The sequence below is a fragment of the Suncus etruscus genome, chromosome 2 (genome assembly GCF_024139225.1).
Source record: "Suncus etruscus isolate mSunEtr1 chromosome 2, mSunEtr1.pri.cur, whole genome shotgun sequence".
Classification (NCBI taxonomy): domain Eukaryota; kingdom Metazoa; phylum Chordata; class Mammalia; order Eulipotyphla; family Soricidae; genus Suncus; species Suncus etruscus.
The window spans coordinates 144,160,258-144,187,232 of record NC_064849.1 but is presented as its reverse complement, the minus strand read 5'-3'; the positions used below and the strand labels follow the sequence as shown (position 1 = coordinate 144,187,232).

General features: G+C 37.0%; 1 pseudogene; it reads left to right on the top strand.

Annotated features, from left to right (window-relative positions):
* LOC126001893 (platelet-activating factor acetylhydrolase IB subunit alpha2-like) overlaps positions 1-14,958 on the top strand; it is a 41,553-nt pseudogene extending 26,595 nt beyond the window's left edge.
* Positions 14,959-26,975: the final 12,017 nt, after the last annotated feature.

Below are 26,975 nucleotides of genomic sequence, written 5' to 3'. Positions count from 1 at the left end.
TAGTATTTTTTCTCTTGTTTTTATGGCAGAACTGAAATTAGAACCATGGTTGCATGTCTAGACTCCTTCTGGTATGTGCTTTGAATAAAAGAGAACAAATTCCTACTATGAGCAAAATTCTGACAAATTACTGTCCACTATCACTTCTTGTTTGGTAAAAAGTAAACAGGGATTTTGGGGGGATGAGATTTCTTTTTGGCCATACCTGGCTGGATTCAGGGTTTACTAGTATTTCTATATTTAGGAATCACTCCTGGAAAAGCTCAGGGGATCCTATGTGTTGCCAGGGACTGAACCTATGTTGGCCAAGTGCAAGACAAGTGCACTATATATTGTACTATTGTTATGGCCCCTTAATTGAGATTTTATATTACAAAAATATAATAAAAATGAGGAGTCTGTTTAAAGAAAGTTTCACGAAAATTGAAAATAGAAAATTTGTCTCTCCAAAGTTATAAAGCCACTTTATAACTTAGCTATATATATACATATATATATATATGTGTGTGTGTGTATATATATATATAATTTAGCTCTATTCTGTGTCAAAACTCTATTAATAAATTTTTTAGATAGATATAGAATCTTATGCCTGGCTTAAACAAAATTTTAAGAAAAAGGGAAGAGAAACATCATATATGACATGTAATATTATTTATACAATTAAGGTGGCAGGACTTCCTGTTTTTCCTATTAAAAGAGAATATGAAAAGCACTAGAATGGGGTAAAAATAAGAAAAAAAATAAAATAAATCAAATACGCTGAAAATGGGTGGAGTCCTTCTAGAGGCTTTTAAACTCAGTTTGAGAGAGGACATGAAAAAGGTAATTGAAACACCATAACAATACAAAAAGAAATGTCAAATTAAATATCCAGTGAGCACTACAGCAATAAAGACAAGCACCACACAATAGTCTCAGTTCTGAATTCAAATCATGTAGGAGTGCAAAAAGAAAGAGAAAGTTAAGATAAAATAAAATAAAAATGGAGACATCAACTTCAATATCTACACCAAAATAAGGATGACAAAAAAAAAATCGATCAATCAATAAATATATATGTGGAAAAATGATTATTTTGTGCTTTTTTCCCCCCCCTGCATAGGCACAGTAATTATTGGGGATATTATAGAGGGAATTCCCTTGGCCTAGGAGATACAGGGTTTCTCCACCCCTAAAGTATACTGTCATGGGATTAACTATAGACTCCTTGCATGATCATTTACTCTTCCCTCGGTGCTTTTGTGGTGTCTGGCAGACTTCTGCTTCATCATGGATGGTAAAATCAGACCTCTGTATCTAGAGATCTTGGTGACTGTGCAGCTCAAGGAATGGAGTTAATGATGAAGGCTTTCTTTGTGGCTCTAGCAGTTCTGCTTCTTCAGTGTCATTTTAATTCATCTTCTGTAGTTGGTGTTCTTGGTCATTATGTTGCTCCTAGGATGGAGCCTAGGATAGAGCCTTTCGTTATGTTTCTGGAAGACCCGTTCACTTGCGGTTGTCTCAGTCAGACCTCTGGAATTGGAGATCTTGTTTGTTGAACAGAAGCTAGGTTAGAGCTTTTTGTTGTTGTTGGTCCCGGGATGCATACTGTCTAGTCCTGGTTGTAACAACCAGTCATCTGTATATAGCAATCTTGGTTTTTGCACAGATCAAAGGGTGACATATCTTCTGATTTTGTCTTATCCTTGGCTGGTGAGGAAGGATAATTTGCTCTTAGATCTAGTTGTTCCCATTTCCTCGTTATCAGGTTATCAGTTTAGAACTGGCGTTTATTGGTGTCAGAGCAGCATTATGAATGCCCTGGGGAGATTTGGTTCCTGGAGCTGTTGTGGAGAACTCTGTTGTTTTTACGTCTGGAAACCAGGAGTCAAGGCTGGATGGTCAGTGCCTTATTTCCCTGGAGTCTAGGTAATGCAACATTTTTAACCTTTTTTTCCTCATCAATCAATGTGTCATTGGAACACAGAAGTGAGTTTCATTTTATCTTCTAGAGTGTAGACTATGACTTATATTCTTATGGCTTCTGAGAACATTTAGTGTAACCTAAGGGACATTGCCAATAACATACATGTATCTAAATGCTGCCAATTTGGAAAGCTATTACTAGACCCTGTCATTACTGGGCTGGGTTTTGGAATCAACCTTGTCAGAGCTAAGAAAGCAGCCAACCTTCCCAGCAGTCTCTTTTGCATCTCTGTACTTCTGTATTATTGTCTTGCCAAAGTTGGGAATAAAAGTGTTGACAATTTCACAGTGCTGTTTCCTTTCTTTAATTTGGTTTCTTAAGGGTCAAGATGACCTGCAGTGTGACAAAATAAGCTTGTTTTTTCCATTGAGCCAGGTGTCCTTTGAGAAGTTAAGCAAAGGGATAACAGTATCACAAATTCACTAGCATACCATATATTATAAGCCATATTGACTGACAGCTCTGAGTGGGATTGTCAACTTGGGAGCCTGCCATATCCTTTCTGTTGGAATCATTTAGTAGCAGGCTGGAACTAACATCTTATAGAAGTTCTGCTCCACCAGTAGAACAGTCATCTTATATAGGTCTAGAAATTAGAGCAGGTCCAAAATAGCCCATTAGAAATGGAAAAATTGAGACAAGAAATTACTCTCTGTAGAGCCTTTTCCTCCCCTGTCTCTTTTTGTCACTCACATAAAGTATAAAGAAAAGGGATGCGATCATTATATTTTATTCTCCAACTCCAAGTCTAGACTACTATACTGGCTATTGAAATTAATACTAGCTCCTCTTCACAGTGATTTTACATCAACCTCCCCCTCTCCTAGCTATTATGTCCTACCAAGTCCCATGGGACTTTTCCCTCTTACTCAATGTGTTTAACATGCCCAACTCATATCAGTGGCTCTAAAATGCCTGTCATCTTCTGGATGCCAAGGAATCTCAAGTCCCCTTCATCTTTGGATCTCAGTACTTACCTTTACAATCTTGAATTCAGAAACTTTGTCTCTTAAAAACTCTTTACTCGAGGCTGGGAAAATCTACAAAACTACACCTGCCCAGTGGGGCCTGACTGTGAAAAATTGTGAGTGCTGCCCGTGTGTGTCTGTCTCCTGTCCTATTTCGTGAAACTCTTGGAAGTGGGCCAAAAAGAGGCTCCAGAAAACTCGCTCTCCCAGAAGCGCATTCTAGGGCTGGAACACCAAGGAAATGCTTCATAACATGAAAACCGGCTATAAGCAGTACTTTACAGAAGCCAGGTCCCCTGTTTGTGACATCAGGCTGGGAAAATCTACGAAACTACGCCTGCCCAGTGGGGTCCAACTGTGAAAAATTTTGAGTGCTGCCTGTGTGTGTCTGTCTTCTGTCCTGTCGCGTGAAACTCTTGGGAGTGGGCTGAAAAAGGGAGAACACCATCGCAACAAGAAGAAAAAAATCACACCAAAAACTGTGCTGGATCACTGAAGCCCAGCATTTCTCTCCAGACTGTCTTCTCTGCTGCGTGCTCAGGCCTAAGATTTGATAATGTGAGAGGCTTCATTTACAGAGGACTCCCCTCCCTTGGAGGCAAGTCAACCCACCCAGAAAGGGTGGAGCCACACAAACTCAAATATCTTGGAATCAACTTGACTAAAAATGTGAAAGATCTATACAAAAAAAACTATAAAACTCTGCTCCAAGAAATAAGAGAGGACACGCGGAAATGGAAACTCATACCCTGCTCATGGATTGGCAGGATTAACATCATCAAAATGGCAGTGGAATAGGCTTGAATACTCAGAAAATGTTCCCCAGACATACAATCACCTAATTTTTGATAAAGGAGCAGATCCCAAACCATAAGATATATAGAACAACACATAGGCAAAACACTCCAGGACATTGAGACTACAGGCACTGACAGAACTTTACAAGAAAAAAACACCTAATCCCATCAAAAAATGGGGAGAAGAAATGAACAGACACTATGACAAAGAAGAAATACAAATGGCCAAAAGACACATGAAAAAATGCTCCACATCACTAATCATCAGGGAGATGCAAATCAAAAAAACAATGAGATATCACCTCACACCTCAGAGAATGGCACACATCACAAAGAATGAGAATAAACAGTGTTGGCGGGGATGTGGAGAGAAAGGAACTCTTATCCACTGCTGGTGGGAATGCCGTCTAGTTCAACCTTTATGGAAAGCGATATGGAGATTCCTCCAAAAACTGGAAATCGAGCTCCCATACGATCCAGCTATACCACTCCTAGGAATATACCCTAGGAACACAAAAATACAATACAAAAACCCCTTCCTTACACTTATATTCATTGCAGCACTATTTACCATAGCAAGACTCTGGAAACAACCAAGATGCCCTTCAACAGATGAATGGCTAAAGAAACTGTGGTACATGTACAAAATGGAATATTATGCAGCTGTCAGGAGAGATGAAGTCATGAAATTTTCCTATACATGGATGTACACAGAATCTACTATGCTGAGTGAAATAAGTCAGAGAGAGAGAGAGAGAGAGAGAGAGAGAGAGAGAGAGAAACACAGAATGGTCTCACTCATCTATGTGTTTTAAGAAAAATGAAAGACATTCTTGCAATAATAATTTTCAGACACAAAAGAGAAAAGAGCTGGAAGTTCCAGCTCACCTCAGGAAGCTCTCCACAAAGAGTGATGAGTTTAGTTAGAGAAATAACTACATTTTGAACTGTCCTAATAATGAGAATGCATGAGGGAAATGGAGAGCCTGTTTAGAGTATAGGCGGGGGTCGGGTGGGGAGGAGGGAGACTTGGAACATTGGTGATGGGAATGTTGCACTGGTGATGGGTGGTGTTCTTTACATGACTGAAACCCAAACTCAGTCATGTATGTAATCAAGGTGTTTAAATAAAATAAAAAAAATAAAAAAAACAAAATACACAACATCAACAACAACAAAAATAAAAATCACATGATCTTATCAATAGACGCAGATAAAGCATTTGATAAGGCAAACACCCATTCTTGATCAAAACTCTCAGCAAGATGGGAATGGAAGGAACCTTTCTCAATATAGTTAAGGCCATCTACCACAGACAGAGACAAATATTGTCCTCAATGGAGAAAAACTGAAAGCCTTTCCTCTAAATTCTGGCACAAGAAAAGGCTGTCCTCTCTCATCACTCCTATTCAAGATAGCACTGGAAGTACTTGCTATAGCGATTAGGCAAGAAAAAGATATCAAGGGAATCCTGATAGGAAAGGAAGAAGTCAAGCTCTCGCTGTTTGCAGATTACATGATACTCTACCTAGAAAACCTTAAAGTCTCTACAAAAAAGCTTCTAGAAACAATAGACTCATAGAACAAGGTGGCAGGCTACAAAATTAACACACAAAAATCAATGGCCTTTCTATACACCAATAGTAATAAGGAAGAAATGGACATTAAGAAACAACCCCATTCACAATAGTGCCACACAAACTCAAATATCTTGGAATCAATTTGACTAAAAATGTGAAGGACCTATACAAAGAAAACTATAAAACTCTGCTCCAAGAAATAAGAGAGGACACGCGAAAATGGAAACACATACCCAGCTCATGGATTGGCAGGATTAACATAATCAAAATGTTAATACTCCCCAAAGCATTGCACAGATTTAATGTGATCCCTCTAAAGATACCCATGACATTCTTCAAAGAAGTGGATCAGGCACTTTTGAAATTCATTTGGAACATAAACACCCTAGAATAGCTAAAGCAATCATTGGGAAAAAGAATATGGGAGGAATTACTTTCTCCAACTTTAAACTGTACTACAAAGCAATAGTTATTAAAACAGCATGGTATTGGAATAAGGACAGGCCCTGAGATCAGTGGAATAGGCTTGAATACTCAGAAAATGTTCCCCAGACATACAATCACCTAATTTTTGATAAAGGAGCAGGAAATCCTAAATGGTGCAAAGAAAGCCTCTTCAACAAGTGGTGTTGGCACAACTGGCTAGCCACTTGCAAAAAATTAAACTTAGACCCCCAGATAACATCATGTACAAAGGTAAAATCCAAATGGATTAAAGACCTCGATATCAGACCCAAAAGCATAATATATATAGAACAACGCATAGGCAAAACATTCCAGGACATTGAGACTACAGGCATCTTCAAGGAGGAAACTGCACTCTCCAAGCAAATGAAAGCAGAAATTAACAGATGGGAATATATTAAACTGAGAAGCTTCTGCACCTCAAAAGAAATAGCACCCAGGATAAAAGAGCCCCCCACTGAGTAGGAGAAACTATTCACCCAATACCCATCAGACAAGAGGCTAATCTCCAAAATATACAAGGCACTGACAGAAATTTACAAGGAAAAAACATCTAATCCCATCAAAAATTGGGAGAAGTAATGGACAGACACTTTGACAAAGAAGAAATACAAATGGCCAAAAGACACATGAAAAAATTCTCTACATCACTAATCATCAGGGAGATGCAAATCAAAACAACCTCATGCCCCAGAGATTGGCACACATCACAAAGAATGAGAACAAGCAGTGTTGGCGGGGATGTGGAGAGAAAGGAACTCTTATCCACTGCTGGTGGGAATGCCATCTAGTTCAACCTTTATGGAAAGCGATATGGAGATTCCTCTAAAAACTGGAAATTGAGTTCCCATACAACCCAGCTATACCACTCCTAGGAATATACCCTAGGAACACAAAAATACAATACAAAAACCCCTTCCTTACACCTATATTCATTGCAGCACTATTTACCATAGCAAGACTTGGAAACAGCCAAGATACCCTTCAACAGATGAATGGCTAAAGAAACTGTGTACATATACACAATAGAATATTATGCAGCTGTCAGGAGAGATGAAGTCATGAAATTTTCCTATACATGGAATCTATTATGCTGAGTGAAATAAGTCAGAGAGAGGGAAAGACACAGAATTTTCTCACTCATCTGTGGGTTTTAAGAAAAATGAAAGACATTCTTGCAATAATAATTTTCAGACACAAAAGAGAAAAGAGCTGGAAGTTACAGCTTACCTCATGAAGCTCGCCACAAACAGGCATGAGTTTAGTTAGAGAAATAACTACGTTTTGAACTATTCTAATAAAGAGAATGTACGAGGGAAATAGAAAGCCTGTCTAGAGTACAGGCGGGGGTTGGGTGGGGAGGAGGGAGATTTGGGACATTGGTGATGGGAATGTTGCACTGGTGATGGGTGGTGTTCTTTGCATGATTGAAACCCAAACACAATCAAGTATGTAATTAAGTTGTTTAAATAAAAAAGAAAAAGGAAAAAAAAACCCTCTTTACTCTTAGTCATTCTAAATCTGTTGTCCAAAACAGACACTGGTCTTCGTTTTGTCACATTTCTGCCTCTGCACTATTCCTTTAGCTGGTTTTTCTTTCTTCTTTCTTTCTTTCTTTCTTTCTTTCTTTCTTTCTTTCTTTCTTTCTTTCTTTCTTTCTTTCTTTCTTTCTTTCTTTCTTTCTTTCTTTCTTTCTTTCTTTCTTTCTTTCTTTCTTTCTTTCTTTCTTGTTTCTTTCTTTCTTTCTTTCTTTCTTTCTTTCTTTCTTTCTTTCTTTCTTTCTTTCTTTCTTTCTTTCTTTCTTCTTTTCTTTCTTTCTTTCTTTCTTTCTTTCTTTCTTTCTTTCTTTCTTTCTTTCTTCCTTTCTCTTTCTTTCTTCTTTCTTTCTTTCTTTCTTTCTTTCTTCTCTTTCTTCTTTCTTCCTTTCTTTCTTTCTTTTTCTTTCTTTTTTTTCTTTCTTTAGTTCTTTCTTTGTCTTCCTTTCTTTCTTTCTTCTTTCTTTCTTTCGTTTTTTCTTTCTTTCTTTCTTTATTTATTTCTTTCTTTCTTTCTTTCTTCTTTCTTTCTTCTTTCTTTCTTTCTTTCTTTCTTTCTTTCTTTCTTTCTTTCTTTCTTTCTTTCTTTCTTTCTTTCTTTCTTTCTTTCTTTCTTTCTTTCTTTCTTTTCTTCCTTCCTTCCTTCCTTTCTTCCTTTCTTTCCTTCCTTCCTTCCCTATTGACCTTGAACTTTCAATTGCTTGCTTGCCAGGCTGGAGGGTGCTATTAGAGAAAGCTGTGCTGATTGACTCTGCCACAAATTCAAGCTCATTCACTTTTTAACTGAGCTATCATTTCTGCTCAGCACTTCTTTTATTCATCTCTTGCTGACTCACTGCTCATCCTACACTGCAGTTTTTCCAAACATTTTAAACTCTCTTTAAGATTCAAGTCCTGCTCCAGCTCTGGCCTCAAAATACCTTTCCTGTTTTCTTTCATTTTTTCCCCCTAAAACTCTTTGCCTTGTAATTTCCAAACTCTATTCTTCTGCTCATTCATCCACACTTTACTGTTATCATAAGTGAAGATGTCACTTAACTTATAGAATTTTCTGAAGAGATTGCTGCAAACACCTACGAGATTTTAATCTTTTCTATGTGATTTAGCAAATACACTCTTATTGTAGGTATCTACACTATCCCAGTTTTATTACGTATTCCTTGAAAGTAGATATCAAGATACATGAATATACATGGTTATAGAGGGTCAACTGATATTTAGTAAACATATTGAGGAAATAAATGGCAGCTTGCCTGAAGAATAGTTGTTTTCCTTAGACTCCAGAAAGAATTTTTAAGTTAAGGAGTTTTTGTTTATTTTATTATTAAATAAAACTTGAGGTTTTAATGCAAAGTTGCAGTTTGAGTTATTAATACTGACATATTGTAGAATAATTTGTGAAAAAATCATGTTTTATTCATTGATACTTTTTTTTATTCTGTACATTGTTTTTTTCTATTTGGCTATACTAAAGTCTTATTCATTGCATAGTTTCCTAGCTTCTTCTTCCTCTTATTACTGTTCCAACTATACTGAGTGGTTCCTTCTTTTGTGCTTTGCACATTTGTGCTTCTTTCTAAGGTATCCACTACATATTTAATTTTTATTTGGAGGGTGGCACATTAGACATCCTCTGGGGACTATTTCTGGCTCTGTGCTCAAGAGGGACCTCTGGTGGCTGGATAATATGTGGTGCCAACATTAGTGTAATGCAAGGCGACCACTTTAATTCCTATACTACCTCTTTGTCCTTCCTGTCCACTACAGACTTTTTTTTCTTAACAATGCCTGTACTTACTTAGTAACTGTCAACTCGAAGATTTTTTAATTAATTAATTAATTAATTAATTAATTAATTAATTTTTGGGCCACAGTGAGCTTTGCTCAGCAGTTACTCCTGGCTCCTCCTTCAGTAATTACTCTTGGCATACTTAAGGACAATATGGGATGCAAGGGATGGAACCTGGGTTGGCCGTGTGAAAATCAAATGCTCTACCCACTGTTCCATCACTCTGGCTACTCAAAAATTTATGTTTTTAAAAAATTCCACAGAACTTCACATATAGCTCTGCTCTAGAAGTTTTCACTTTGTTTTCCAACTATTCATATATCTATCAATTTTTTAAATATTTTTATTGAGACCATTGTGAATTATAATTCTTTCACAGTTGTATTTCAGTGACAGTGACAGTGAATTAAGATCATTCCTACCACCAGTGTTGACCTTCGACCATAATTCCCAGCATGTACCCCAAACTTTTACCTTTTATCTGTCAAATTTTTAATTTTTAAGTTGACTTACCATTTTTTTTTGAAAATTATGGAATTCCAGGGATTTAACTTCACATCTCTATATACTTGCCACTTTCATTAATAAAGGTCCGGTGTCATCTTCTTACTGATAAAAACCTAGGAACTAGTTTTCTGATGCGAACTCCCAATATGACTTGCTATTAAGGTTTCTTTCCTCATCTCCTTTAGGGCAAGGTCAGAGGGACATTCTCAATGGTCAGCTAACTTTAACCAGACCAATTTTCTAATATTTAATACAACTCTTCTTTTTGCCAGTTTCAAGTTTATTTGCTTTAATTATTTATATTTCCCATAAATTAAAACAGCTAATAATTGCATTGTGATTGTAAACTCTTGGAGGATAAATTATTCTATTTTTTAAACATGCTTACCATGGTATAGGCATACTCACTGATTATGAACAATAAAATTATAATTTTTGTAAAATTCTTCCTTCATGAATAACTCGGAATTCAACTAGTTCAAAAATATAATGCTCAAAAAGATTAGAGTAGGACTGGAGAGATAGCGCAAAGAGAGGAGTTTATGCTTTACCTAAAGGAGGTCCATTCAATTTCTAATGCCTTTTGGTCTCTTGTGAGCCATTGAAAGCAACTCCTAAGCATGGACCAATGAGTACATTCCAAGCATAGAGCCAGCACAAACCTGCCCCTCAAGTATTAGTTTTTAGACTTTTGTTTTACTATCTATATGTCTCTGCAATATAAAAATATACACATGTTCTTAGGAGGTACATAGGCACCAATACATTTCTATCTCTATATCTCTTGGAAGTTCCTCTATGACTTAGCTGTATAACTTATTTAGGACATTGTTTTCAAATTTATTTTTTCAATTAATAAAATGGTATCTTCAGTGGTTATTGCTCAATGGGGTGCAAGCACAAAATTTAAAACTTCAATTAAAGCACATAAAACAAAACAGCAGCAGTTAAAATCACATATTTAAAATATTTCAACTTAAAATAATATCCCAATAGGGAAGGGTAATTTAGAAAGATATATATGTAGATATATATACCCAAACACGCATCGAGAAAAGTTATGAAGAAGAAAATGTTGACAATTTAGAAGTTCTTTTAGATGTTAAAATATAGATGTGCATTATTATTTGCACTTTAAAATCCTTCATATTTTGTGTGCACTCAGTACTGGTTGTGTAAGTAGACACTGTTCAGACTGCTGTTAAAAAATTATAGAGATACTGGTCACTATCTTCTTTTATTTTTTAAACTTATTTATTTATTTATTTTGGATTTTGTGCCACACCCTGTGAAGCTCAGGGGTTACTCCTGGCTTTGCCAGCTCAGAAATCACTTTTGGCAGGCTCAGCACCATATGGAATGCAGGGATCAAACCGGGATCAAACTGGGATAGAACCTGCATTGACCACAGGCAAGGCAAATGCCATTCCGCTGTGCTATTATTCCAGCCCCATGGTCACTCTCTTCTAAGCATTTCTGATTAGTAACATTCCAGTTATAAGAAAAAGGTTGTTCTTAGAATGTACAGATGGAAATAAAACCTTTTTTGTTATGGTTTGATATTTTTCTATCAAATAAGTACTCAACTTAGCCTAAAGTTGGCTGGAATTACCTTTAATATTTTGAAATAATGGTACATCTTTTGGATTTTCATTCACTCTAAATTATGTTGTTTTGAGTTTTTGGTTAAAAAGTAGAAACTACTAGAAGACATTTAATGAATAGAAATAACTAAATAATGAAGTGAGGACTGCATATATGCTCAGTCAGAGACAGAAGCCCTTTTTTTTTTCAGTCAGATGCTTATTAAGCTCTTCTACTAGTTGATTATTCTGTTACTTCTTTAGTTTCTAAACATTAAGTTGCTTCAAATACACATTGGCATGTAAATTTATATGCTCCTATGGAAATGTCAGTATTAAAAATATTGGAGCATGAGGCCACATGGTCCAAAAATTTTAAGCCCTATTGCTGATACTACAGCTTTTGTGGTCATGCTTTCTGCTGTCAGGCCTTCCTGAAGAAGGGGGCAAGAATGGAATTGGGAGGGGGTTATTAGGTTGTTCCTGCACTCACTCCAATAACATTCTGGTGATGGCAGGTCAAATATCTGCATATTAAGAGTTTTGGTCATATTGATGTCTCTGCAGAGAGCTGTAGATGAGTGGTGAGTGGTGAAGCTCAGCCATTGGCAAAGCAGTGATTGTGGGTAATGATACAACAGGCAAGGCTTCTGCAGGATGAAGACATGGCTGACTTTTCTGAGATTTCCAATTTTCAACTGCGTGGCTGGTGTACTCATAATTTTTTGTTGCTTGGTTTATATTTCTTTCAAGTAAATTGTGTCTATGACAGAAACTTTTTATTTTAGAATCTTGGTTAAAATAAAATGTTATTCACATACTTTGAAGAAAAGTAGCATTTGTGAAATTCTGGGAAAAGTTTCAGGTAGTTTCCCAACTGCCTGATACAATAATCATTGATCAAGAATAAGTAAGTAGAAGCAAGACACTATAGGAGAGAGAATGTAACCTAAGTTTATGATGCCTGCTTCAAGGTCTTTATCATTCTATTGGGACAAAGAAAGTCATGCAAGGATGATAGAAAACAGTCCAATTAAACTTAGTGAACTGAATTTATTTATTTAGCACCTTCCTAAATTACTACTGAAGTGAGGGGAAAAATTGAGGTATGAACTGATAATATAATCAGAATGGAAGAGGATATAATAATAAAGCAAGCTGTTTTTAGATGAGAAAAATGGATATAAAATATAGCCAAAGTGGAAAACTGTCTATAGACGGTAATGATAATGAGTAACAAATCAAATTGTAATAATATCCAGAAAGTTTCATAAATCAAAGACACTTAATATTAGTCAAGATAGGAATGAAGCATAGAAAACAGAGGAAACGGTTTGGAAATTTTTATAATAAGCAACTTTGGTTGCTTATTAGACTCTGGTATTTTTCCACATTTTTCTATAATAAGCAACTACAATTCAGTCTTAATTTTCTCTAAATATTAATTAGTGAAAACTTGAACTACAGAGGCTAGCCTGAATTGTGGTGGGGAGGGAGATGGTGATAATAAGAGAATAAAAAGTCATCATAATGAATGGTAAGATGCTGACTTTTTTTGAGGTACTTGACTCTAGAAAGTCTTTTAGAAGCAGGAAAGTTGAGGATTTCCCTGGGGATACTGACTGCCAAAGAATGTCTCTTTATATCTGTCCATGAGGTCTCCTCTACATCACTCAATTAAATATCCCAGGTCTCTAGACAGCATTGAAACTTAGAAAGTGCCAAAATCTACCTCCATTTCCTAAGCAACATTTTTGATGTTTTATTTTTAAAAAGCTCACAATATATCTCACCATAACATCCTTAGATATCTGACCAAAAAAAAAAAAATAAGACCATAGGGAGGGGGAGAAAGAGAGAAATAACAATAACTCAGAGAAAAATATAGATATTTTAGGAGACAAAAAATTGTACCCTCTCCCCCTCAAAACCATTAATAAAATCTTTAAAGAACTGATGTTATATCTGAAACAAGAACAAGAGGTGATTTAAAAGAGTGCTTTGAAAACAAAAAGAGCTTTTTTTTTTTTTTTTTTTTTTTTTTTTGGTTTTTGGGCTACACCCGGCGATGCTCAGGGGTTACTCCTGGCTGTCTGCTCAGAAATAGCTCCTGGCAGGCATGGGGGACCATATGGGACACCGGGATTCAAACCAACCACCTTTGGTCCTGGATCGGCTGCTTGCAAGGCAAACGCCGCTGTGCTATATCTCCGGGCCCACAAAAAGAGCTTTTTTAAATTAAACATAGGGTAGGAAAATACTAAAAGTTAAAAATTAAAAGATATTTTCAGAAAGTGAATAAAAAATACAAAGAATTTGACAAAAGATGGGAAAAGATGAGAATCTCGGCATCCCATATGGTCTCCCATGCCTGCCAGGAGCAATTTCTGAGAAAAGAGCTAGGAATAAACCCTGAGCACCAGAGGGTGTGGCCCACCCCCCCCCAAAAGAAATTTAATCTAAGAGGGTCAATATTTGACTCATAAAATTTCTAGATAGGACACATGAACAAATAAATCATTTACAAAAGTTTCCTGGTGTAGCAGTTTGAAAAATCGTACAGTTGGTAAGATTTTTGCCTTGTAAATAGTCTACTGGGGTTTGATCCCCTATATTGTATATGGTCCTCCTCCCCTGAACCCCACTTAGAGCGACCCTTGAGTTAGGAGTAAGCCCAGAGCAAAGCCATATATGGCCTAAAAACAACAACAAAAACAATAATAATAAAACAAAACAAAACAAAAGAAATCTAACTATTTTTCAGAAAATGAACCCAAACCTGAAAGTGTTCTGACATTTTGACTCAGATATGACATTTATGAAAATTTATTCTGGAATGAAAATCTTTACACAAAAACATTAGTTATGGTAAATTTTTGCACCATTTTGAATCATAAGAAGTATATGATTTAATGTACATAATATTGTATGTTGAAACTGAAATAAAAATTTAACTTTCAGATAAACAAAATTAGAACATTTCCCTGAACTAAAAGATCTACAATTCCCAGGAAGGAAGAGCTGGAGCAGGGCTGCAGGGATGGAACTAGTGACAGATGACAGACGTGCCACTCGCTGACCTGAAGCCGCTTGGGGCCCCCTCTATGGACCCACTGCCCTAATATAGAACGAGTCAAGAGATTCAAACCCAGTAACCATTCCACATGCAGCCGAAGATATTCTAGGAGATGGCCGATGGGTGTCTCAGCACAGCAGATTTGTCCTGGATGGTAAAGACAAAGAGCCTGATGTCTTATTTGTAGGGGATCCATGGTTTACTTACTGCAGCAGTATGAGACATGGCGAGAATTTTTACCCCCACTTCATGCACTAAATTTTTGGGGAGATACAATAAGACATATTTTGTGGAGACTAAAGAATAGTGAACTGGAGAATATTAAACCTAAGGTCATTGTAGTCTAAGTAGACACAAACAACCATGAAAACACAGTGGAAGAGGTAGCAGGTAGGATGAAGCCATTGTATGACTCATCAACAAGAGGAAGCCACAGGTCAAAATAATCGTATTGGGTTTGTTACTTCGAGTTGAGAAGCCCAATATTTAGAGGCAAAAAAAAAAAATATGCCAGGGTGAACCAGCCCTCAAGCTGTCTCTCCCCAAGTTCATCAATGTCCAGCTCCTGGATACAGATAGCGACTTCTTGCATTCATTGGAACGGTGCCATCTCCTGCCACACATGTTCTACATTTTGCACATCACGGGAGGGGTTTTATGGCAAGACCTGCAAACTGCTCATGAACTGATCATGTAGTTAGTTGTTGGAGGAGACTCCCGGGGAGAAGCAAAACCTCATCTCCTGACAGGCCCCTATCAGTGTTCTCCTCTCCTCTCTGTTATCTCACTGGCACTACAGAATCCTTCATTTTCCAAAGGCATTTTGCATTGTTGAATGCTCCTGGATGTTCCTGTATCTAATGCTGGAAGGGGAGGAGAGATTTAAGTCTTTCACTTTTATTCTTTACTTGTATTGTGTTCTTCTCAATGTTCTATGAGCATAACAGCATAAGGTTGAATCCACTGGTCATATGAATACCATTCTCAAGTCTATGATAGACCCATGCATACAGCCCTTTCTCCCTGTCCCCGTTTCCTTTTTTGGATGGTAAGGCAGGATCTTTGTGGACATCACATCTTTCATCTGAGCACTCTGTTGCTGGAAGTTTGATTCCTGAGCCCATTGTCCTCCTAAAACTCCACTAACATGTAACTTGTTCTCTGGGGTTTTGTGCTTTATTGTCTGTGCCTTCTTCCCATATCCAGAAATCTGGTCTTTTTTGTCATTTTTTGTCCTTTTCCTTTTTGTCCAAATACTTGTCACTGTTTCCTGTTTAGGAACAAAGAGTGTGAGGAGAAACCATGACCTAGAACCTTTTTTCTATTCATAAGCACTGACATAGTTGCGTTTTTTTTTTTTTTTTTTTTTTTTTTTGGTTTTTGGGCCACACCCTGTGACGCTCAGGGGTTACTCCTGGCTATGCGCTCAGAAGTTGCTCCTGGCTTCTTGGGGGACCATATGGGACGCCGGGGGATCGAACCGCGGTCCATGCGCAGGTAAGGCAGGCACCTTAGCTCCAGCGCCACCGCCCGGCCCCAATAGTTGCGTTTTAGATTATTTTAAGATGTATTTTTTTCTTATTGGCTTAGATTCTAAATTATGATCAGGTTAGAAAATATTGGCCTTTTTTTCACAGGGAACAAATGAAGCTGCTCTTCAGAACAGAAAATGTACATTTATCTCACTATTATTGGGATTTAACATCAACAACAACAACAACAACAACAACAACAACAACAACAACAACTAGTATTATGTAACTTTCAGGGTTTTGCCATGTTATCATCACTGGAGGGTTTCTTTCAAGTGAGTTCTTTATTATTTTAATAGTCTCCTTGAGCCACCAGAATTGCAATTTAAATGCCACAGTAGATGGTGTATTGTTTAGTATACTGTATTGAATATGTACAAACTGGATCTACACATGGATATTTTAAACGGGACTAGGTGAGTATTAAAGTACCAAATTCAAATGTGCTAAGTAGTAATCCTGTTTAATGGTCAAGTTTAGTTTTCTAAGACATATGTATGTCCAAGTTTAGTTTTTAAGGCATATGTCCTACTTCCAAGGCAAATGGCAGTGCCTTAATGTATTACTGATTTGTTCCAAGAGCTGCTTCTGGTTTGAGAAGGATAGAACTTAGGGATGCTTATTTTCCTTATCAAATCTCTCTCTAGGAATTTATTGTTTTGTCTTACAAAAACAAATATAATTTTATGAATGTATCATGTCTTTATTAGCAACGAAAAACACAATGCTTAATAAACTTGTTTGTGATATTAAAATATCTTTTATATTTTTAGTAGTTCAGTTTCTTGAGATTCAAGACTGAATTTTTTTTTCTCCTTCAGCTGAGGTATATTTCTAGAGAAGAGCATTAATTAAACCTGAATGTTTGTGTGTGATAAGACAGTTTCCTTGGGGCCTGGAAGGTGGCTCTAGAGGTAAGGTGTCTGCCTTGCAAGCGCTAGCGTAGGACGGACCGAGGTTCGATCCCCTGGCATCCCATATGGTTCCCTCAAGCCAGGAGCGATTTCTGAGCGCATAGCCAGGAGTAACCCCAAAAACCAAAAAAAAAAAAAAAGACAGTTTCCTACTCAGGTGTTTCTTTTTGTCCTAGGGTTATTTGGGCACAGATCCACCCTCTGTGTCACCTCTACAGCATGTGCTTCACCTATCCTTTGGCTGAGCATTAGAACCTTTTAGCTACTCATGTACTTATGTGTACACATCTTGGGATTAATGAGGCATTTTCTCTTCCACCAGTAGCTTTTGAACCACTAGTCTTGTCAATAAAGCCTTGCCAATGGCTGATATGCTGAGAAAATAAATGAATAAATAAATAAATGATATACAATTCCACATTGAATTTGCCTACTAGTGATTGTCTAGCATGTGATCTGACAAAAGATCTACATCACTATACTTAAGTGGGGAATTTGAGATCAGCAAAAATGCAAAAAACATTCTTCAAGATGTAGCATAGAAAAATAGCTTACACATGAAGGGATAAGAATCATGTTATTGAACTTTATAGTAGTAACTATGAAACTTAGAATTTATATTGTGCAAACAACTTATTAAACACATAGCAAAACAAGGATATTTTCTTCACAAGTAAATTTGCCTCCAACACAAAAACTTTTGCAGAAACCACTTAACTTACAACTTGTACTAATAAACTAAAAGTGTAAATAAAATAAGAAAAGATAGAGGATGCAGAATTCCATAGTGGAGAAAGATGGGGGAATAATTGGAATGATAGCAGTAGAACTGCAGGATAGTCAGACTACCTAAAATGGAGTAGATAGGTAGAAAGTTCTACAAAACTGGAGCAATAGACTATTGTACTACTGTCTTTTGTATAAGGTGGTACTATTTATTGACTTAAGACAATTTCATTTTTTAAAAAAAATTTTAATAAAAATTTTTGATAAAAAATAACAATGATTTAAATGTATGCTATGAAAAATCAAATAGATTTAGAAATTTAGTGCTTTGGATAAAGAGGAAGTATTAAAGAGGTGATGCATTTTGCCTACATGACAATTTTCAGGAAGAGAATGAATGTGCTAGGAATTATCAGTGTCGGGCAAATATTCCTGACCTCTTTAACAGTTGTTGATACCACTTTAAGATGATTAAGCTTATGTGACTTGGTTGTTGCCAATAGAATGTGAGTGGAAGAGATGTAGTCACTAGTAGCTCCAAACCTTTAAAATAACATTGCCATATTTTATGGCCATTTCTTTCTCAAAACTATGTTGTTATGGACAATTTTTGAGAGAGTAGAGGACTGTCTGATCCACATTTGATTTTGTATAAAGAAATATATTTTATTGCATCAAAGGCTTAAAATTTTGGGACTGTTTTGGTAACCGAGCAAACAGTATAACTAGACATATAGAATGTAAGAGGTATTATAGTAGTAAATAGCCATATAGGAACAAGATAAAATGGTGAGATTAAAAAGAATGGCCCTAAGGAAAACTCATCGTATGGAATATCAGTCATTAAAAAGAGAATGGAGCCAGGATATGCTCCTAGAATAGGCAAGGGACAATCCTCCTAAACATCATGTTCAAATGTTTTTAACCCCCCTTTTAACTTTTTTTTTCTAATTTTTAATTGTCTCTGATATCCAGAGACAATAGACAGTGGAGAATACAATTAGAGTAAAGAAGGGTCTAATATGGAAGGAACATTCATGGAACTCCTTCATTAGCAGTAGTGCAAAACAAAATATGAAAAGTGAAGAGAGAGAGAGAGAGAGAGAGAGAGAGAGAGAGACAGAGAGAGACAGAGAGAGACAGAGAGAGACAGAGAGAGACAGAGAAGTAAAACGCCTGCCCCAGAAGCAGGTGGGAGAGGTGGGTGGGGGGAGTAAAAAGGACATCAGGGAGAGCGAGAGGAAAACTATTGTAGTTGTTGGCAGGAAATGTGCATTGGTGAAGGTGGTTATGCATTGTCAATCATAAACAACTTTATCTGTAACAAAAAAAAAAACAAAAAAACAAACCTGTAGTATGAACAGCCTTGCAATCATGGTGCTTAAATAAAAAAAAAAAGAGCATATTCTTTCTGAGATGTTTGTAAATACTTAGCTGGTTGATGGAGACAATGAACCATCATGTATGAGGCACCAAACAGAGCAGAATGTATCCCAACAGAAAAGACTTAAAAAGGACTTCATCAACCAGCTAAGTATTTACAAACATTGCAGCAAAGGTTATGCTCTTTTTTTATTTAAGCATCATGATTGCAAGGTTGTTCATACTACAGGTCTCTTGCCACTCCTATTCAACATAGTGCTGGTAGTTCTTGCCATAGTGACTAGGCAAGAAAAAGATGTTAAGGGCATTCAGATATGAAATAAATAAATTAAACTCTCACTGTTTGCAAATGGCATAATAATGCAATGCTTAGAAAACCCTAAATATCCTACCAAAAAAGCTTCAGGAAACAATAGATTCATATTGCAAAATGGCAGGCTACAAAATTAACACAAAAATCAATGGTCTTCTTGTACACCAATAATGATAGAGAAGAAATGGACATTAAATAAACAATATCATTCACATTAGTGTCACATAAACTCAAATATCTTAGAGTCAACTTAAATAAAAAGATGAAGGACCTATACAAAGAAAATTATAAAAAAGTCTGCTTCAAGAAATAAAAGAGGACACATGAAAATGCTGATCCATACCCTGCTCACGGATTGGCAGGACCAACATAATTAAAATGGCAATACCCCCAAAGCATTGTGCAGATTTATTGCAATTCCTCTAATGATACCCATGACATTCTTCAGAAGTGGTTCAAACACTCCTGAAATTCATTTGGAACAATGGAAAAAGGAGGATGGGAGGCATCACTTTACCTAACTTTAAATTGTATTTCAAAGCTATAGTCATTAAAACAGCAAGGTACTGGAATAATTTCAGACCCTCAGATCAGTGAAATAGACTTGAGTATTCAGAGAATGTGCCCCAGATATACGATGAATTAATTTTTGATAAATGTGCAAGAAATGCAAAATGAATCAAGGAAAGCCTCTTCAACAAGTGGTGTTGGCACAACTGGCCAGCCGCTTGCAAAAAAGCAAACTCACACCTCCATCTAACAACAAGCACAAAGGTCAAATCCAAATGGATTAACTACCTTGATATCAGACCTGAAACCATAGGTATATAAAGAACAACACATAGGTAACACGTTTGGGAGAAACATAGGTAAACCACTCCATGACATTGAGACTAAAGACATCTTTAAGGAGGAAGCAGCACTCTCCAAACAGGTGGAAGCAGAAATAAACAGATGAGACTATATATATTGAGCTGAGAAGCCTCTGCACTTCAAAGAAAATAGTGCCTAGGATACAAAAGCCACCATAGAATGGGAGAAACTATTCACCCAATACCCATCAGATAAGGGGCTAATATCGAAAATGTACAAGGTACTGACATAACTTAACAAGAAAAAAACATATAACACCATCAAAAAATGGGGAGAATGAACAGACACTTCCTCAAAGAAAAATTCAAATGACCAAAATGCACATAAAAATGGTCCACATCACTAATCATCAGGGAGATGCAAATGAGAACAACCATGAGGTACCATCTCATGCCACAGATACTGGCACACATTACAAAGAATAAGTAAAATTGGTGCTAGAAGGGATGTGGAAAGAAAGGAACTCTCATTTACTGCTGATGAGAATGCCATCTAGCTCCCATTTGATGCAGCTATACCACTCCTAGGGATATATCCTAGAAACACAAAAATGCAATAAAAAATCCCTTCTTCATACCTATGTTCATTGCAGCACTATTTATAATAGCTAAACTCTGGAAACAAGCAAGATGTCCTCAACAGATGAGTGGCTAATGAAACTGTGGTACATATACACAATGGAATATTATGCAGCAGTCAGGAGAGATGAAGTCATGAAATTTTCCTATACATGGATGTACATGGAATCTAATACATTGAGTAAAATAAGTCAGAGGGACAAAGATAGACACAGAATAGTCTCAGTCATCTATGGGTTTTAAGAAAAATTAAAGACGTTATTGTAATTATGCCCAGAGACAATAGAGATAAGCATGGAAGGACTGTCTTATGATATGATGCTCTCCACAAGGCATGGTGAGTACCAATAGAGAAATAATTACACTGACAACTATGGTGACAATGTCAATGAGTCAGAGAAGTAGAATGCCTGACTCGAATACAGGCGGGGGCAGGAGGGTGAAGAGGGAGATTGTTAGTGATGGGAATGTTGCACTGCTGTTCAACATGTTCTTATATGATGAAATCCAACTACAATCATGTCTGTGATTGATTAAATAAGATATTATTATTGTTGTTGTTGTTAATTATTTTGGTTTTTGGGCCACACCCTGCAATGCTCAGGGGTTACTCCTGGCTATGGGCTCATAAATCTCTCCTGGCTTGAAGGACCATAAGGGAGGCTGGGGGAATAGAACCGCTGTCTGTCCTAGGTTAGCACATGCAAAGCAGATGTCCTACAGCTTGCACCACCACTCTGACCCCAAATAAAGATATTATTAAAAAAAGAAAAGACTTGAAGGGAGAGAATCTAAACATTTTGATAAAAATAATTAAGATTCAGGGCTGGAGCAATAGCTCAGTGGTAGGGTATTTTGCCTTGCATGCTGGCTGGCCCAGGGCAGACCTGGGTTTGGTCCCTGGTATCCCAGGAGCAATTTCTGAGTGCAGAGCCAGGAGTAAACCTTGAGCATCATTGGGTGTGGCCCACAAACAATAAACAAAAACAAACAGAAATATGAAAGACTCCTTGAGAGTTCACAGCATATTTCCTGTGATAAACCAAGAATAATTTTCCTATATACAGAGAACTGCAGACTAAGGCAGTTTGGGAGAAACTATACTTTTAAACAAGTGTTGTAAAGGCATTTAGGTTCATTTTCCACCCTTACTTTCTATTTTATCTAAGTCACCTACAGCACTTGGGAGAAATATCTGGGAGTCAGGTGTCCTTCAGTGGGACTCAATAGCCACCAAAAGAACCCTACCTCTTCTGTTAAAGTGACCTCTCCCCCTTGCATAAAAAAGTTGCATCAGTGGCCAGAGAGATAGAATGGAGGTAGGGCATTTGCCTTGCATGCAGAAGGATGGTGGTTTGAATCTGGCATCTCATATGGTCCCCTGAGCCTGCCAGGAGCGATTTCTGAATGTAGAGCCAGGAGTAACCCCTGAGTGATGCCAGGCGTGAGCCAAAAAACAAAACAAAATAAAAAGTTGCAACAGTTTTTTTTTTACAGGATTGCTATAAGGATTAAAAAATAGTGATAATATGTAGCTCTTCGGACAGTTTCTAGTGCAAATTACATTCTATAAGTACTATTATTATTAACAAAGCAAGAAATCGCATCTAGAGAAAAGTAATACAACCAAATAAGATGATAAATTCTCTTTGACATATGGTCTAGGAAATGGGGTATAATGATGGATAAAATTATCCAAAAAAAGAACAACTGACTAAAACTGAGGATTTTACTGGAAATGAAACAACTTCAGTTGGGAAGGATGTTTACTAGCCAAGAGCAGAGAACGGTTTTAGAGAGAGGGAGTAAAAGGATCTGGTTTTGTCTTAACAGTAGTGTGGGATCACAGCTTTTACTATATTGAAGTTTTTTATTTTTTGAACATAAGCATGAGGGATAATTTCAAGCATGCACAAATAAGGAACATGCAAAGGACATATGTTGCGTGTACAGAGAATGGTGGAAAATTATCTTTGTTTTTAGTATTTTAGTATGGTCAGGAAAACCAAGAAGAGTAGAAGTTGAAGTGGGTTTTACTGCACAGTCTCCTCTGACCAAGAATGGTCATCCAGTAATCTGTGGTCCTTCTGAGCACAAAGTGTTCTGAAGGTTCTGTTTTGACCTGCCAATAGAATGCAATGGGAATGCTTTTGCCAGAGAGAGGAAGTAAAACCCAGACTACCCACCTCAGACTGATCTTTGTTAGCTTTTCCTTACCCCAGGAGTCCTTCTAAACTTTTCAAGGAAAAATTGAAAACAAGAATAAAACAACACAACAAAGCTTTGATATCAAATGTAAGATTTAATTGCTGGATTAGATAGAAAATTTATAAGGATTTAATTATACTAAGCCTGGGAAAGAGTCAAGGGAAAATTATTACATTTAATTAGAGAAGCTGATATAAAGAGAGGAAAAATAAGAAAATGTGCTTTTGGAAACCTTCATCTAACACCACTTCTAATCTTAATGACATATGTACCCCGCAGAAGGATAATAAAGTGCCCCTAGTTTCAGCATCAATATAGGTAAGTGGCAGTAGATCCCTCATAGAACTGCATTAACTTTCATAACATAATAAGTTTCTGTTTCACTTTTGTATCAAATCCCATGAAGCATTCTCTTCTGACCAATGAACACACAATCATATAGGTACTAGATTTTTGAACAGTGAGGTTCAGATTCAGATTAATAGATTGGAGATTCTAGATGTGAAGCTGATGAATTTGGACCTTCTTACGTCTCTATAGAAGGTTGTTGATAGTTGACAAGATTAATAAATTCAAAATCAAAAGCTATAGGATACAAGCTCAGTGCTTTTGAGAATGTTGATATTGTTACAGCTGATTTTACTCACTATTTATTGCACACTACTGAGCATTTGTAAATTAATTTTGCCCTTTTTATGTTCATAAAGAATAATCTCTATCACTAGTACTGCTGATTATTCCAGGGACAGAACGTTAGATATAGTGGATGCAATTCAATGTCATTGCCAGTAAAAGTAATAATATCATCTGTTTTAAAGTGCTTTAGGGCCTTTAGAGGCAAGGTGTTACTGGTTGTAGGTAAAAAGGAAATTCAAGATGAATGATGCTTATATGGTGATGGTTTAATAATGTATTTCAGAGGGACAAGTGAACTGCAGTGTTGAGAACTATGAATGTTGCTACTTAATGGCACAAGCTGTCCAAGTTTAATCATTTGAAAGAGTAGTTTTCCTTTTTTTCAGTTATGGAAACAAAAAGCCTGGTATCTCCAAACAGAACGATTGTTTACAACATGATTTTCGTGAGCTGGGATGTAAATTTGTCTCCATCTATCAAAATTCCTTCTATTTCAAAGACTACATTTTCAACATGTCCTTCGTGAAGACTACTATGATAGCTTCAACCTGAAGACACACTTTCCTTTCTATTTTGGGTGGCACTTTTGTTAGATTTTGAAAAATTTGTCATAGTATTTTGCTATCTCTACAAAGAGACATGGAATTACAAAGAGACAGGGGGAAATATTAGAGAGAAATGGAATTCTGGTTCTTTGGGGATTGTGTTACTTTGGGCAAGGTACTTAATATCTCTTAGTTTCCAATTCCTTAAGTTTTGCTAAATATGTTCCACATAGATATAAAACAATGAATTCTCTCCCTCACTTTACATCTGATTTCCCTAAATTTGCTATAGTATTTCCAATAACCCTGAGGATAAATATCATCTTTGTTTAACCAACCAATTCCTTTAGACTCTTCCTTAACATTTATCCTAATGCCTGACTGTAGGCATATGATATAATGTCATGATGGTTAAATTAAAGAGCATGAAGCAATCCACTCAAATTTGATCCTACTGAAAAACACTGCTGGGAATGGCAGAGTCCTTGTCTGGTGCTCTGATATACACTTTCCAAGAGCATTTCTTATTTCCGCAGAGATGAAAGATTATCCCTGTCAGTGAATCTTTATCTTGACATCCACCACTGAAGGCTAAACAAATCAAAACCTCTGGAAAGAACAGAAAGGAATTTTTGAGATTTACCCAGGCACACTAATTTTCATAAGGACTCAGAATGCTTTCAGAAGTGGTGCCTGATGGAGTGTTGGCTCCCAGAAGTTCACCTTCTTGTCTTGAAGAGAATATCTCAGTGAAGGCGGCCTTTTTGAGAGAGCTTCTTCCCATGCTGGGCCCTACTAAAAGACTATTTATTAACCTCACCAATTCATGTCCAAGTGGCATCAATCATTTGGATCACACAAAGCTGACTGTAAATTATGACATTATCTCTGAGTAGGAAGGTGATAATAATAATAATAATAATAACTAAAAGAAAAAGCTCTTGCATGGCTCCAGCCAGCCAAGGACCCTAGCCGGATCTGTCATATTTGTTCTGAACATGAAAGGCTTGGCTGTTCCCTTGCAGGCCCATACATCACTGACTTGTCATGGGTTTCTGTAGGACCAGTTGACATAGCTCAGAACAGCAGCTGCTGGATGGCTTTGGGGAGCCTGACTCGAGAAACAGTTGCTGGGGTACAGGGTCCACAAGCATTCCTCTAAACACTGACATCCTGTTGTGCTGTCCTGCCACTGCCCTCAGTAAGTCACAACGAGGAGTAAACTGCTGTCACTGAGATGAAAGGCCCCCTTCCTCTGATCTCTCCACTACAAAATTACTTCAGTGCCACACTGTATTTTATGTCAATACCTATTTTATTTTTCAAAATTGAAAAAGATATAAGTACATTGTTCCCTGAATTCCTGATGCTCTAGGTAACCTAGCAACCGAGTATGCCACATAGCACACAACAGAATATTATCATGCACTCCACTCAACTAACAAGCAAGCAGCACAGATTTCCCTTGCAGATGATTTAGGATGAATTAACGGTTAATAGTCACTATTAATATTAAAAAATAATAATAGCCTCCCTTTTTCATTTCTGAGAGTGAGATGGGTAGCAAATAATACTTGGCTCTAATTGCACATGTGGGAAAGTGTTTTTCACAGAATCTGCATCTCAGTGATTTGCATGGGATTTAGGTAGCCAGCAGCATGCTGCAAAGTGATAATCACATGAAACAGGAGAATACATTCAGGACATTTGGAAACCATAAAAAATTTTCAAGTTCCAAATTGACTCACGCTTTTCACATCTGGAAAGATGATGTCAATAAGGGACTTATGTGCACTGATGGGCTGCTTTGCCACTCTGAGCACTGCTCCCCGCCCCCTGCCCCTGCTGAGAGAAAGCTGCCAGGAAGCCCTCTGGTTAAGCAGCTCTAGGATAAGAATGAAGGCAGAACAAGAGTCAGGGGCAGACAGAAGTTTAAAGAACTCTGACCCCAAAGAACACGGACAAGGTCATGGCACAGAGCAAGAGTCTGTCAAAGGTTATAAGGAAAAGAAGAAAGAGTAAAATTCAAGTTGGACAGAACAAAGGGGGCAAAAGGATATCTCTGCGAACAAGAGGGTAGAGCCTGAACCACACACAACATCAGGAAATAGGAGGTGGTGGGTGGGCGCCTTTTCTGATAATAGACCGGAAGTTCCAGTTGGTGCTAGGTATATAAAATAGGCCTTTATTCCCACTTGTCACTCACTTTAGAGTTCCTTTCAAGTTGACCTACATATTTGTGTTTTGTGAAAACCAGCAACTTAGTTAAATACACACACACAGCCACACACACACATACACACACACTCTCTCTCTTTCTCTCTCTCTCTTTCATTAATGGGATCTGGTGAATAATTCACTGTTCACTCTCCCCCCACTTTAGAAGCAATCTATTTAATTTGGTAGCTTCTTTCCAAGTCACTGGAACTTTAAGATGCCTTTGCAACTTTCTTAGAACTCAGACCTCAAAAAGAACCCTTGAAAAGTCCTGCTGTTCCTCTCCTTAGCTAGTCACCTCAATCTGAAGACTAAGGGCCTTTCATTTTGAGTACATCCTGCTGTTTTTTTAATAATCTACCAATGAATTAGGCATCTTTGCCTTCAGCATATTTGCACTTGCAAATAATGTTTCCTTCCAGTCATGAAGAAAATATTTGAGTACTTTCTGAAACTCTGAACAACCTGCTTTAAGAAAGAGCTCTCAGTGTTTAATTTAAATTGAGTTAACCTATGTGCAGTAAGCAATGTACAATGGATTCTCAAAATGCTAATTTTTCTTAATTAAGACATAAATTGAAGAGCAAGTTCTCCTTGCCAATAGAGTCTAATAAATTTTACATTTTGGGAAAGTATTTTGATATTGTAGTTGGGAACAGGCCATTTCTGGATTTGTGTTTTAAATGGTCATGGTTTGTGTCCATTAAGTAGCAAACCATTTGGTTGTATTCTTAGTCACTGTGGGACTGACAGAACACTAAATATCATTGCAGAGCAGCAA